Below are 11,896 nucleotides of genomic sequence, written 5' to 3'. Positions count from 1 at the left end.
AGAGGCAGGGTATGAAGGGCAAAGGTTGAGGACACAAAAAATTGGTCAGGTCAAAAAAAGTGCAAAAGCGCACAAGCAGGACTAGACATCATTGGAACCAACGCAAGCCCGTGCCATTGCTCATGAAAGTATCGTGTGAAATTATGTAAATGAGAGTCAGTCGATGTAGAGCTTTTTTGTGGTAGCAGCTTTGACTTTGTTTGGAAGATTGGGGTTCAAACCCCAGCACGGTCACTGTTGAGCCCTTGACCCCAACTGCGCTCTGACCCGATCTTCCAAAAGCTGGGATATACAGTATGTAGAAAATTGCTGTAAAGTAATGTGTGGCAATAATAAATGATTTGTCAGACAAGAGTAAGTGATTCAAACTGTTTTATTAAAAATTCGGTCCTTGTTGAAAGGTTTTTCTCTTTTATCTGGTACTCAGTAAATGTGACAGTCATACTGATGTGCAAAAAAAAGTTAATCAATTCTAATATCAATAGCAATTAATTATAAGCCCTCATGAGTCATGAATTCTTGGGCTGCATCCCAAATGGCACATTGCCATACAAAAGACTCACACTTACTTACAGCTTCTACAAGTATACAAATAATTGCATCATGCAATTTGGGCCAAATGAAGCATGACAAAAAGGCACTGAAACACAAGAATGAATATACATAGGAGTCACAGGACACAGGAGAGGAGGATTGAGACAGGTGACAAGGAAATGTGCAGGAGTTGATGGGTAATGTAGTTGAGGCATGATCTGGCATAACCTTAACACTTTTATATCAATAATCAAATTTGGATTACAGTCATTTTCTTTTAATTATCATCATTAATTATCATCTGGTCTTAGAAATAACATATTCAGACTACATTATGAAAGTATACAGCTAGTGCAGACAGAATACACATACACATACATACACATACACAAACACACGGAAAGTTAAACACTCAGTCACAACCTGCAGACTAGAGTGTGAGTCACTGTATTGAGTGCTGGCTTTTCTCTTGCTCCTTACAGCCTACACACATGAATAGCACTTTGGGGGGAGAGAATAGCAGAGTACAATGAAAGCAATCGCAACAAAAAGAAAGAGATGACATTTTTATTAACACATACCACCAAACACCTACAATGTAAAACACCTGAGTGCTTTTAGCTCATTTCCATAGAATTATCACATACTATATTAAGGCACTTTAGTTTTCATTTTCTGGTAAATATTTGTACTTTTTATGTGTAGACAAAATGCTATTCAATGCAGAAAGCATGAAACAAGTATCAGGGGAAAAAAGCACATATGAGTTACTTGCCTAAGACTACTATAGAATACAGTCTAGCAATTATGGTATTATATTTAAAATGACTACAATAGAAATCAATGATTGCTCAGGGTTAATTCGTAAACATTAATATGATATTTGATAGCTTGTATGGCATATGTCAGGAAATGAATCCATTGAGATAATGAGTCCATTGTTTGTGTTCATTGATAATTAATCTTTCCCTATTGATACAACTTAAAATAAAAACAGGTGTAAATTTTCACATTTCTGTGTCCTGAGTAAAATGTGAAAGCGTTCATATCAAACCCTGCACCCTGCCTTCCAAGCCCTATGTTGATTGTTGTACGTCCTATGTCTAAAGTGTGTCTCTGGTCAGCTATGCAAAGGCAAAGGCAACTGATAAGAGCTAGTCCTTGTAGCTGACATAAAAAATTAATACCTTCAGATGGATCAAGATGCAGCTAAGGGATGCTGGAGATAAACAGTGCATGAAGATAATCTCTAAGTATGTGTCAGTATTATATAGGTTATCTCTACTTGTACACTATACATTTGATTGTATAACCTTGAACAGATACAAGGAAAGTATATGTTGCTTTGTCCAGTCAACCACAACTGCATTCATGTCCTTTTTAAACCCTTGTGCATGCCTTTTAGGGCCATTTCAATAATTGGATAAAATGACTGCAGGGATGCCGTGATCAAGCAGATTGCCTCTCTAAATGGGCGAATTGCTTTTGAGATGTATGTCCGCTGGCCATTATTGTCACATGGGTAATTGAGCTGTGAACAGCTAGCAAGTAACCAGGCATTAGCAAGGCTCTATATCTCAGCTCTGACACAAATTATCCCATGCGAGTCTGGGGGAGGCAAGTGGCCCTTACACTGCAAAAGGCAGGATAAACAGCGGCCATTGACAACTGAACATCAGCAACCATTTGAGCTATTGAACGCTGACTGTCCTCTGTGGTTCTAAAAGCAGGGTGATTTATTAAAGACGAGAGAAAATCCTAACAGCTTCTCAGGTGAAGAGTTACATGGAAATGGTCGATAGAATAAATAAACATATCACTGAAGATATTTTTTATGGTTTCTGTACTGTTGGTATTTTTATAAACATGGTTTATAAACAGGGTTTATAGCATGTCTCACTGTAACAGACTAAAGCTATGAGTCTGACCATTGCTATAATGCATTTCTAAGTAATTAATAGCCATTTTATATATATATATATATATATATATATATATATATATATATATATATATATATATATATATATATATATATATATATGCAACAATTTTTCATTAAATCTATCATTAAACAATCATAATCATATAACCAAGTAAAGTGGATTTCTATTGTCATTCCTCTATATAACTTGAATACATTAGAAAAAAAAATCTCATTCCTCCCACACTGTGGAACTCATAACAGTATGCAATACTACATAAAGTGCAAATAATATGCAATAGTGTGAGACATATGCAGAACACAGAAAAGAGCAACAGATAAACAGGACAATAAACAAGCACAGGTCTATTGGATTTAACCAAATAATCTTCTATATTTTAATAGCCACATATCTGTAATTAGCTGGAAAATAGTAATTATTTTCCTTCTTCATTTTGGTGCCCAAACACAGAACATTGCCAGAGAAAACAGACAGCCTTGACTTGGTTCAGAAGTTTTGTTTTGTACTGTAGCTGCATCAGATTTGAACTTTCACATTTTCCCCTGTGTTCTCTTTGAAGAACATCCTTCTCATTATATTCGGTAAAAAACACCTCTCTCCACACATGCACAATATCAATCACACTCGCACAAACACGCGTACATCCCTCTCTCTCTGTCTCTATCTCTCTCTCTCTCTCACACACACACACACATTATACACTATCAAACTACGCACATCCTCTCATACCATACATCCTCTCACTCACACACTCACATACACAGCTGCATTTGACATCCTGGCAGTTTAATTAAAGCAGGGGATGCACTGGATTGCAGGTTCCTTTGTACATGTTTACTTGGCTAAGAGGCCAGTGGTGAAAGGGGCCACTTCCCCTTTTCCCACCATTGGAACCGGATTTAGAAACAAACATCCTTCTGATTCTCAGGCTTTCAGCTTACACATGATGAAAAGTTTCAAGTACCTGGTTCCTTTAATACTAGTACACTTTGTATACACAAGGTTATATGTCCATGTAACATGAGGTTATATATACCACAGTACAGAACACAGAGCTACTGTTTTTTTCCCCACACATGTGTTTTATAAACAGTACTATTCTAATCTTTCTGTAAAATTATGAGTATGACTAGTGAGCAACTTTGATGTAGATCATATTGTTTACTTTATCTAACAAACTAAGGATAACTTACTGTATATTTGGGCTCTGAATAATTATAATTATATAATTATAATTATAACAGCTATAAAGAAAAGCTGTAATGCTCTGTACAGTATGTGCGCAGAAAAGCAGTGTAACCTACTGGAGTGTCAATGCTTACAGTGGCAGCATGGACCATTCAGATTGTGGTTACCTCTTTAATTTTTCCTTGTAATGGCCAATTCATTCAACTAAGCATTCTGTTTTAATTAGATGGTTGTCATTGTTCATGACATGCTCTCATCAAGTTGATAATAACAGCCAGCTTGATTTTTAGGCTTCCACTCACTGTCTCAGTCAGTGACATATCTAGGTCTTTCGGAAAGCATGCTATGATATTTTGCCTACAAAATGTTTCAACCCAGTGGCAAACATAATATTATTAGTCACTTGCATAAGTGAATATTTTTATGCAAAAATAACTTAACAGGTATTCATTATGCAGAGCTCTTTTAGACAAAACAATAGATCATTCAGTAAGTAAGTATATTAAGTTGTTAATATATACAAAGTTGTTAAAGAAACAGCTAACCATGAGCTGGGGTTTTGGTCTCCCATGACTAGGGAAAGGAGGTGGTACAAAACATTTAAAGAGTTTAAACCCTTTAAACAAGGAAAATAGTCAGCTGCAGGATATCTATGAATATTTTACGCTCTCATTGTAGAAATGGTCTGGAACAAATTAGGGCCTTCTGATTTAGGATTTTTCAGAAAGTTTAACAAGAACATTTTGCATGTGGTCGGTCTAATATTTAATGAGTCCTTGGTAGCCCATTAAAGTTCTTATTTCTTATTATTTTTTATTGTATGTGAAATATTTTTTTTTATAAAGTATAGTTGACAGTTTGTTGTGTAGTACAATGGAGAAATTAATTGGCTGGTTTAAAAGTATGGAAAAATACGGTGAATTGAAGTGCATAAACCATGTTAATACTGATTGCTTCTGTCAACACAATAAGTATGAAAGACAAAAGTGTGGTTTGTGTCTTTTTTATATAAATACAATCGGTATACTAGCATGGAGCAATACTAGCAGAGTATTGTTAAATACTTCTTAGGAAGCTTAACTCCTACCAAACGGAGCAATGATTTGGAGAATCGTATACTTAGCTTTTATTTTAAATTGATATTTTTTAAAACATTGATAACTGTAGTTTTAATACAGTACCTATAATATTAATGTAAATATCTATAATTGATCTTTAGGTTCCATTACAACTAATTATGTTACAGTGAAGCTGATTTAGTTGTTAATCTTATGCTATTGTTTTGATTAAACCTGCTTCTTCTTTAGCAACAAAGCCAGAGACAGTTGTTATTTTATTTATTTTAAACAGGTGCCAGGATAAATACAGTTATTGCACAAATATGTTATAATGTTATAACTGCACATAATTGTACATAATTTTGTTTTATTGAGTCTATCTAATGTTACTATGCTGTTCTGGTGGTGTGTGTGTGTGTGTGTGTGTGTGTGTGTGTGTGTGTGTGTGTGTGTGTGTGTGTGTGTGTGTGTGTGTGTGTGTGTGTGTGTGTGTGTGTGTGTGTGTGTGTTCTTCACTTAAGTATGGGTTTCCTTGGAAGTTCTCACTGATGGAGACTAGACTGGAGTGGCTACTGATTAAATGATTAAAACAGAGGCAGAGTTGCTCCATTCTTTGCCTCATTGATTTTCCTATTCCTGTAGCAGAGGTCATTAATGAAAATGCACATAATATAACTTCAACACATGGCACACTGATTGAACAATTGTTTTTTTTGCCATCCAACAGAGCAACATATTTTTTGTTATCTCATCTTATACAACTGAGGCTTATGGGCCTTGATCCAAAACCAAGGGCAGCTTGGTGGATCACTGACTCAAACTCACAACACCTTACCCACTAAACTACTACATTCAACAACATCTATGATTTAGATGTTCTATGAAGTAGAATGGGGTCAAAAATTAAAGTTCTATCCTAGATTAATCAATAAAGAAATAAACTGTACTGTGCAGTAGAAGCTTCTGATATAAATGAGTTAAAAAGGTTAAACAGGGTTAAATCCCTCCTGTCATTCAGAGATTAAAAAGACATCAGTATAAGGTTTTATTTTTGATTTGTTCAGTACATCAGATTATTTGCTGTTAGCGCTTACATGTATCTTAACACAAGTGAAACCAAGCACAACAGCAAGAAGAAAAAAGTGAACAGAAGAAGTGGGGCTGGGGCTGGTTCTTTGTAGCTCAGACTGTAGATTTATGCAACCTATAAGAGACTGTGGTTAAACATGGAGAAATATCACTGATGCATCTGTAACACTAGTTCATTTAGTTGTATACATTAGGTGGAATATTTACTCCAGCATCCTTTTAACCTCATAATACCTTTAGAGGACACATTGACACATTGTCCTATGATTGCATCACAATCACAAAAGGACAGAAGACAGAACCGTTGGCTTGTTCATCTCCACTTTGCCATTTTAGCCCTTATACTGTATATATTATGATGATCAGAAATTACTATCTGGTGCATTTCTTCAGAGATAGATACTTTCTTTTCACTTTCTTTAAATTAGACACTTATAGTACAATTTACAGTATTTTTGTATACATGTGCATGATGCTGTTATATTGTGTTGTATGTCACACCATGCTTACCACAGTGTACAAAGTTCTGAAATGTTTCTGAACCTTAGGGTCGCTAGGACACACACATAAATAGAGACAGAAAGAGTGATAGATAGATAGATAGATAGATAGAGAGAGAGAGAGAGAGAGAGAGAGAGAGAGAGAGAGAGAGAGAGAGAGAGAGAGAGAGAGATTTATATAATGACACAACTAGTACAGTATATACATCTTAGGTGTGGGTTCATGTAATTTGCTTTTTAAAAAGAATCTCATCCACAGTTGTTAACATTCTGCAATGGTATTAACAATTAAAATCATAAAACTAAATTGAACCAAACTTAAAATTGTGTTATTTTGCCATTCTGCAGTTTAAACACATTGTGCAGTTTAAATCCAGCACATAAAAAGCAAGATGCATCATAGCAAAGTCTGTAAGTGTCATGAATCATGTCTCTTCCTCTTAGTCATTTGAATACAGCCATTATTTTGGCTTTTGCTTGATTTATGTAAGCATAAAAAAAGCCCTCAAGACAGTTATTTCTATATTGTAGACACTTTTGCTTTCTTCTATCATATCATATTGTCCCATTGCACCTGGGCCTTCAGCCAATGTAATTGGCTCAGCCACTGTCATGCCCGCAGCAGGCATGTCTTCTTGGCCAAATCAGTCACCCAGCAAAAATAAAGCACACTTGGATTTGTTGATGGTATACCATAATGCTCAAAAGGCCACACTATTTACAGTTTGCAATCAATCTCCTGTCAGGAGACCACAGAGTCCTATTAAGCATTCATATCTAGTGAAAGTGACATGACATATGGCTAAGTATGGTGACCCATACTCAGAATTTGTTCTCTGCATTTAACCCATCCAAAGTGCACACACACAACATGAACACACACCCGGAGCAGTGGGCAGCCATTTATGCTGCGGCACCCGGGGAGCAGTTGGGGGGTTCGGTGCCTTGCTTAAGGGCATCTCAGTCATGGCCGGCCAGAGACTCGAACCCACAACCTTAGGGTTAGGAGTCAGACTCTCTAACCATTAGGCCGCGACTTACCCAATATCTAATACTATTCATATCTAATACTATTCTTATTTCATTTTAAAATTGATTGTAATATTCTAAATGACAAGCTTAATGTAATATGTATGATGTTTTATACATTATATAATTGTCATCACTGTTTATTTTTATATTAAAGTACTATTAATACTACCTCCATAGGTACAAAATTCCAGACCCAAATGCAGGGATAGCATTTCAAACAGGGTATTTGTTTTAAAACTAACAACTACAAACACATGGAAAAATATATATAGAAAACTAAAATACAAAATGACAAAAACAATAAAACCAGTAGACAAAAAATAGGAGATGAAATCAATAGACAATAGACAAGGACTAAACACATACACATACAACACACACAAGACAGCTGCTATAAATGCGTGAGGTAATTACTGCTACTACTACTACTACTACTACTACTACTAATAATAATAATAATAATAATAATAATAATAATAATAATAGTAAATTATTATAGTATATAGTATCCTTTCATAGTAAATGTTAAATGCTTAATAAATAGTTTAGCGATATTCTGAAGTTTACAATTAGGTGCAGTGAAAGCATCAGATGAAATCAAATCACTATATATACACAGATAGTAGAACGGTGCTACACAAGAGAGACAAAAAACATGGAGCATGAAAGTGGAGGATTGTGTCCATTAGTCTGAACATGGATCATTCCCATTGGGTCTTGTTTAGCACAGGCACCATGTGCATGTTGTTTAAGCCCTTAATGTGTCTTTAATACTTGTAGCTCTAATAGATTTTCTTCACAAAGTGCACATGCATTTGAAGATTTTCAATCATCCATGTTTTTTATCGTGCCTAGCTGTTCAGACATCAAAGAGCCTGAATTTGCATTTGCACATTGCATTGTGCCAATCACAGAGACTGCACGTGTTTTAGAACATCAGGAAATCACTAGATATGTCAGAAATTATATATTTTTATACATAGCTATCCTTAGACGAAAGCTAGGAAAAAGCACTTTCTCTTCTCGCTGAATTGAATTGAATTTTGCAAAATTGCAACAGGGATAAATAGGGGAGGTAATTGGGGAGACATGAGAAACATGTGTGCAGAGGTGGGAACGGGTTAAGGAACAGGTGAGGCAAATGCACGTGGCCAAGCAAAGACACAGGACACCCCCGGGTGTTCAGGCAGGGAATGGTCCAAGCCGTCCATGACACCATGTTTGATGAAAACCAAACAAAGCTTATTACCACAAACACCTTATACAAACTGTCAGGCATGGTGGTGGATGGGTGGTGATTCGGACTTGTTTTGCAGCCACAGGACCTGGGAAACTTGCTGCATTGAGACACTATTGCACTTTACGCAATATTCCTGATTCAAATGGGAGGCCAAGTCTAGTTAAAGTCTAGTTGAAGTCCTGACCTCAATCCCATTGAGATGCCAAGCTGTGCATAAATGAATGCCCTCAAACAGCAATGCACTGAAGAAAAGTATAGTGGGCCAAGATTGTGAGAGACTGATAAACCTCTCCAGAATGCATTTACTTTAAGTTATTATTGCTAAAAATGGTCTACATTTTACTGAACTATAGAGTGCACTAATTTTTTACAGCATGCCCTATGTTTAATTGCTGAATCCATAATTAATTGAACATAATACATTCACAGTAGAAAAGTAGATAAGTATAAAAAATGTTTAGTGTGTGTAATTATCAAGCAGGCAATAAGAACTGAATCCTCCTGATAAAAGAAAGGTGCTTTATAAACAATATTAAAAGCCTAGTGTGTATAACCCACACATGATGAAATACTGAATCCCAATAACAGAGGCTCTTCACAGAGAAGCTAATTAAAGAAAAAGGCAGGAGCTGACACCATTGACTCAGCCCGACTCTGGGGGATTGTGGTAAGACTTGTCTTTCGTTATTCTCAGAATTCTGAAATGACAATGGGTGAGGGAACAAGGGGGGTTTGGGGGTACCACAGATTGACATTACCATGACAACTATTTTGTGCCACGATTTTATATTCTTTTGTTCTTAAGGACACAGAGCAGTGTGAATGTGTGTTTGATTAACAATATTGTAAGACTAAAAGTCTAACTCTTTTATTATTAGCATGCTTCATTTACAGATCAAGTAAATGTAATTATTTATCAACCCTTTATCCCAACTGTGTCATTTCAGAAAGCTTATAACTATCCAATAAGCCAAAAAGTGAGATCGTCTACAGGCGATGCAGCTTTAATGGTTTAGTGTTTTCTCAAATGAGACAAGCTTCAGTACAGTATAATTTAATCTTTAGTCTTTAGTATATTTAGTCTTTCAGTATAAATTGCGCACACTTTTTGGAGCAATAGGAAGTCTCACACTATCTTTAAAAAAAAAAAAAAACACTTCAGAATAACAGAAGTTACCAAGGAGTTCAGATGTTTAACAAGGCCTGAAACACCATGTCCTTGGCTTCAGAAGAGCTGCAACTTTCCACACTCTGCCAATACTACTAAACAGAAATCTTTCCTCATTTTTTTTTTTTACTTTTCAGCTGGCCATATTTGTGACCCGGTTGAAAAGGCAGATGAGCATCTCCCCATGGCAACCGTGTGCTATATTGCCATGACAACAGGGTTAGTGGTTTAAAAAAAAAAGACAACAAAGGTGGGGTGAGTGGAAGAGACAGCTGATCTGATAAATTTAACCATCATGTTCTTTATCTAAGCTTATTTTTTTTGCATGTCATGGTTAAAATCCTCACAGCGATGCTGCGTGTGTTTTCTGTCTTCACGTTTTACCTTACACCTGAAGAATCCTTAGAGACGCTAGTGTTAATTAGCCTCATATGTAACTGTTGTGTTCACAACAAAGTAAGTGCTAATCCAATACCTAAATAACAACTTCTATTATTCAGAGAGAAAGAACACAAATGCAGGATTAGGATTCAATTCAATTCAATTCAATTCAATTCAGTTCAATTCAATTCAAGTTTATTTGTATAGGGATTTTATCAATGGACATTGTCTCAAAGCAGCTTTACAGAACATAAACATGGAGAAGAAGGTAAACATAAGGAGAAGTATAAAGAATTAATATAATAAAAATTCAAGACATATAGTTCACAGTGTGTATGCATGTACTGTATGTATGTATGTATGTATGTATGTATGTATGTATGTATGTATGTATGTATGTATGTATGTATGTATGCATGTATGCATGTACAGGTGACTCAGGCAGCAGTGGCAAGGAAAAACTCCCTTAAATTGGTAAGGAAGAAACCTTGAGAGGAACCAGACTCAAAGGGGGGCCCATGCTCATATGGGTGACACTAGAGGGTGTGATTACAAATATACAGTCTAACAAATGCCGTATTGGTGTAAGGATCACATGGAGTTCAGATCTCCTCTGAGTATCACAGAGTCCAACTGGAGCTGGTAGATCTGTAGATGTCTCAGGATTCTCACAGAGTCGGCCTCATCTCAGTGGAGGTCCGAGATCTTCATCGCACAGAAGATGATCGGAGCTGGTACAATGTCTGGATGCCTCGGGATGGGTAGAATCAAAGAGAAGAAATATGAATTGATGTGGAAATAAACTATAGTAATGACAAATGTCATTAATTACTGAAAGAATTATTCAAGTCTATAGATCAAGTTGGAACCCAAGTTCAACCCAAGTTCTAGCGCCCAGCTAAGCCGCACCATTTTGACAGTGAGCTTAGATCCTCTTCATGGAAGCTGTGGACAAGCAGTGAGAAACCCTCTCAACTGTTAAAATTACTGAATTAGTTAAGAACTTAACTAATGGTACTAATGGAACTTAACTAATGGAACTGGAATGGTGCGTAATTATAGGACATCAGTCACTCACACACACACATGCATGCACACACGCACGCACACAAACACACACACACATACACACACACATAACCACTCACACACATACACACACACATAACCACTCACACACACACACACACATAACCACTCACACACACACACACACACACACACACAGCACCATGTTTGATATATAAATATAAATATAAATTAATGCAAACATTAATCACTTACTTCCTGTATTAATGCTGAATGAAGTTTATGGTTTGGTCATGTTAACTAATGCTAGTAACTAATATTAATTACTATCTAATTAAACCTTATATATAACCATATTACCAATATAACCATAAATATAATATATACAACAAAATAAATATAAATATATAAATAATAATGAATAAATAAATCAATCAATTAATTAATTAATATAATAAATGTAGACTTTCCGATTAAATTGCATCTATTTATATTTATGTATTAAATGCATTCTATTTGTATAACACAAAAAAATAACATTTAGATTGCTTTAAAATTTGAGTGTCCAGAAATAGCTCATGAACCCAGTTACCATCATCCTTCACTACATAAGACAGAGAGACAGATACAGTAAAAGAGATGCAATAAGACAAAGCAGCAGAGAGCCAGAGAGAACAAGTGAGCTTAACAATAATTAGAAGGGCTTATTTGTCCTGATTGCCATGGTGACG

This window comes from Tachysurus vachellii, chromosome 11, assembly GCF_030014155.1.
Source record: "Tachysurus vachellii isolate PV-2020 chromosome 11, HZAU_Pvac_v1, whole genome shotgun sequence".
Taxonomy (NCBI): domain Eukaryota; kingdom Metazoa; phylum Chordata; class Actinopteri; order Siluriformes; family Bagridae; genus Tachysurus; species Tachysurus vachellii.
This window is presented reverse-complemented; position numbering follows the sequence as displayed.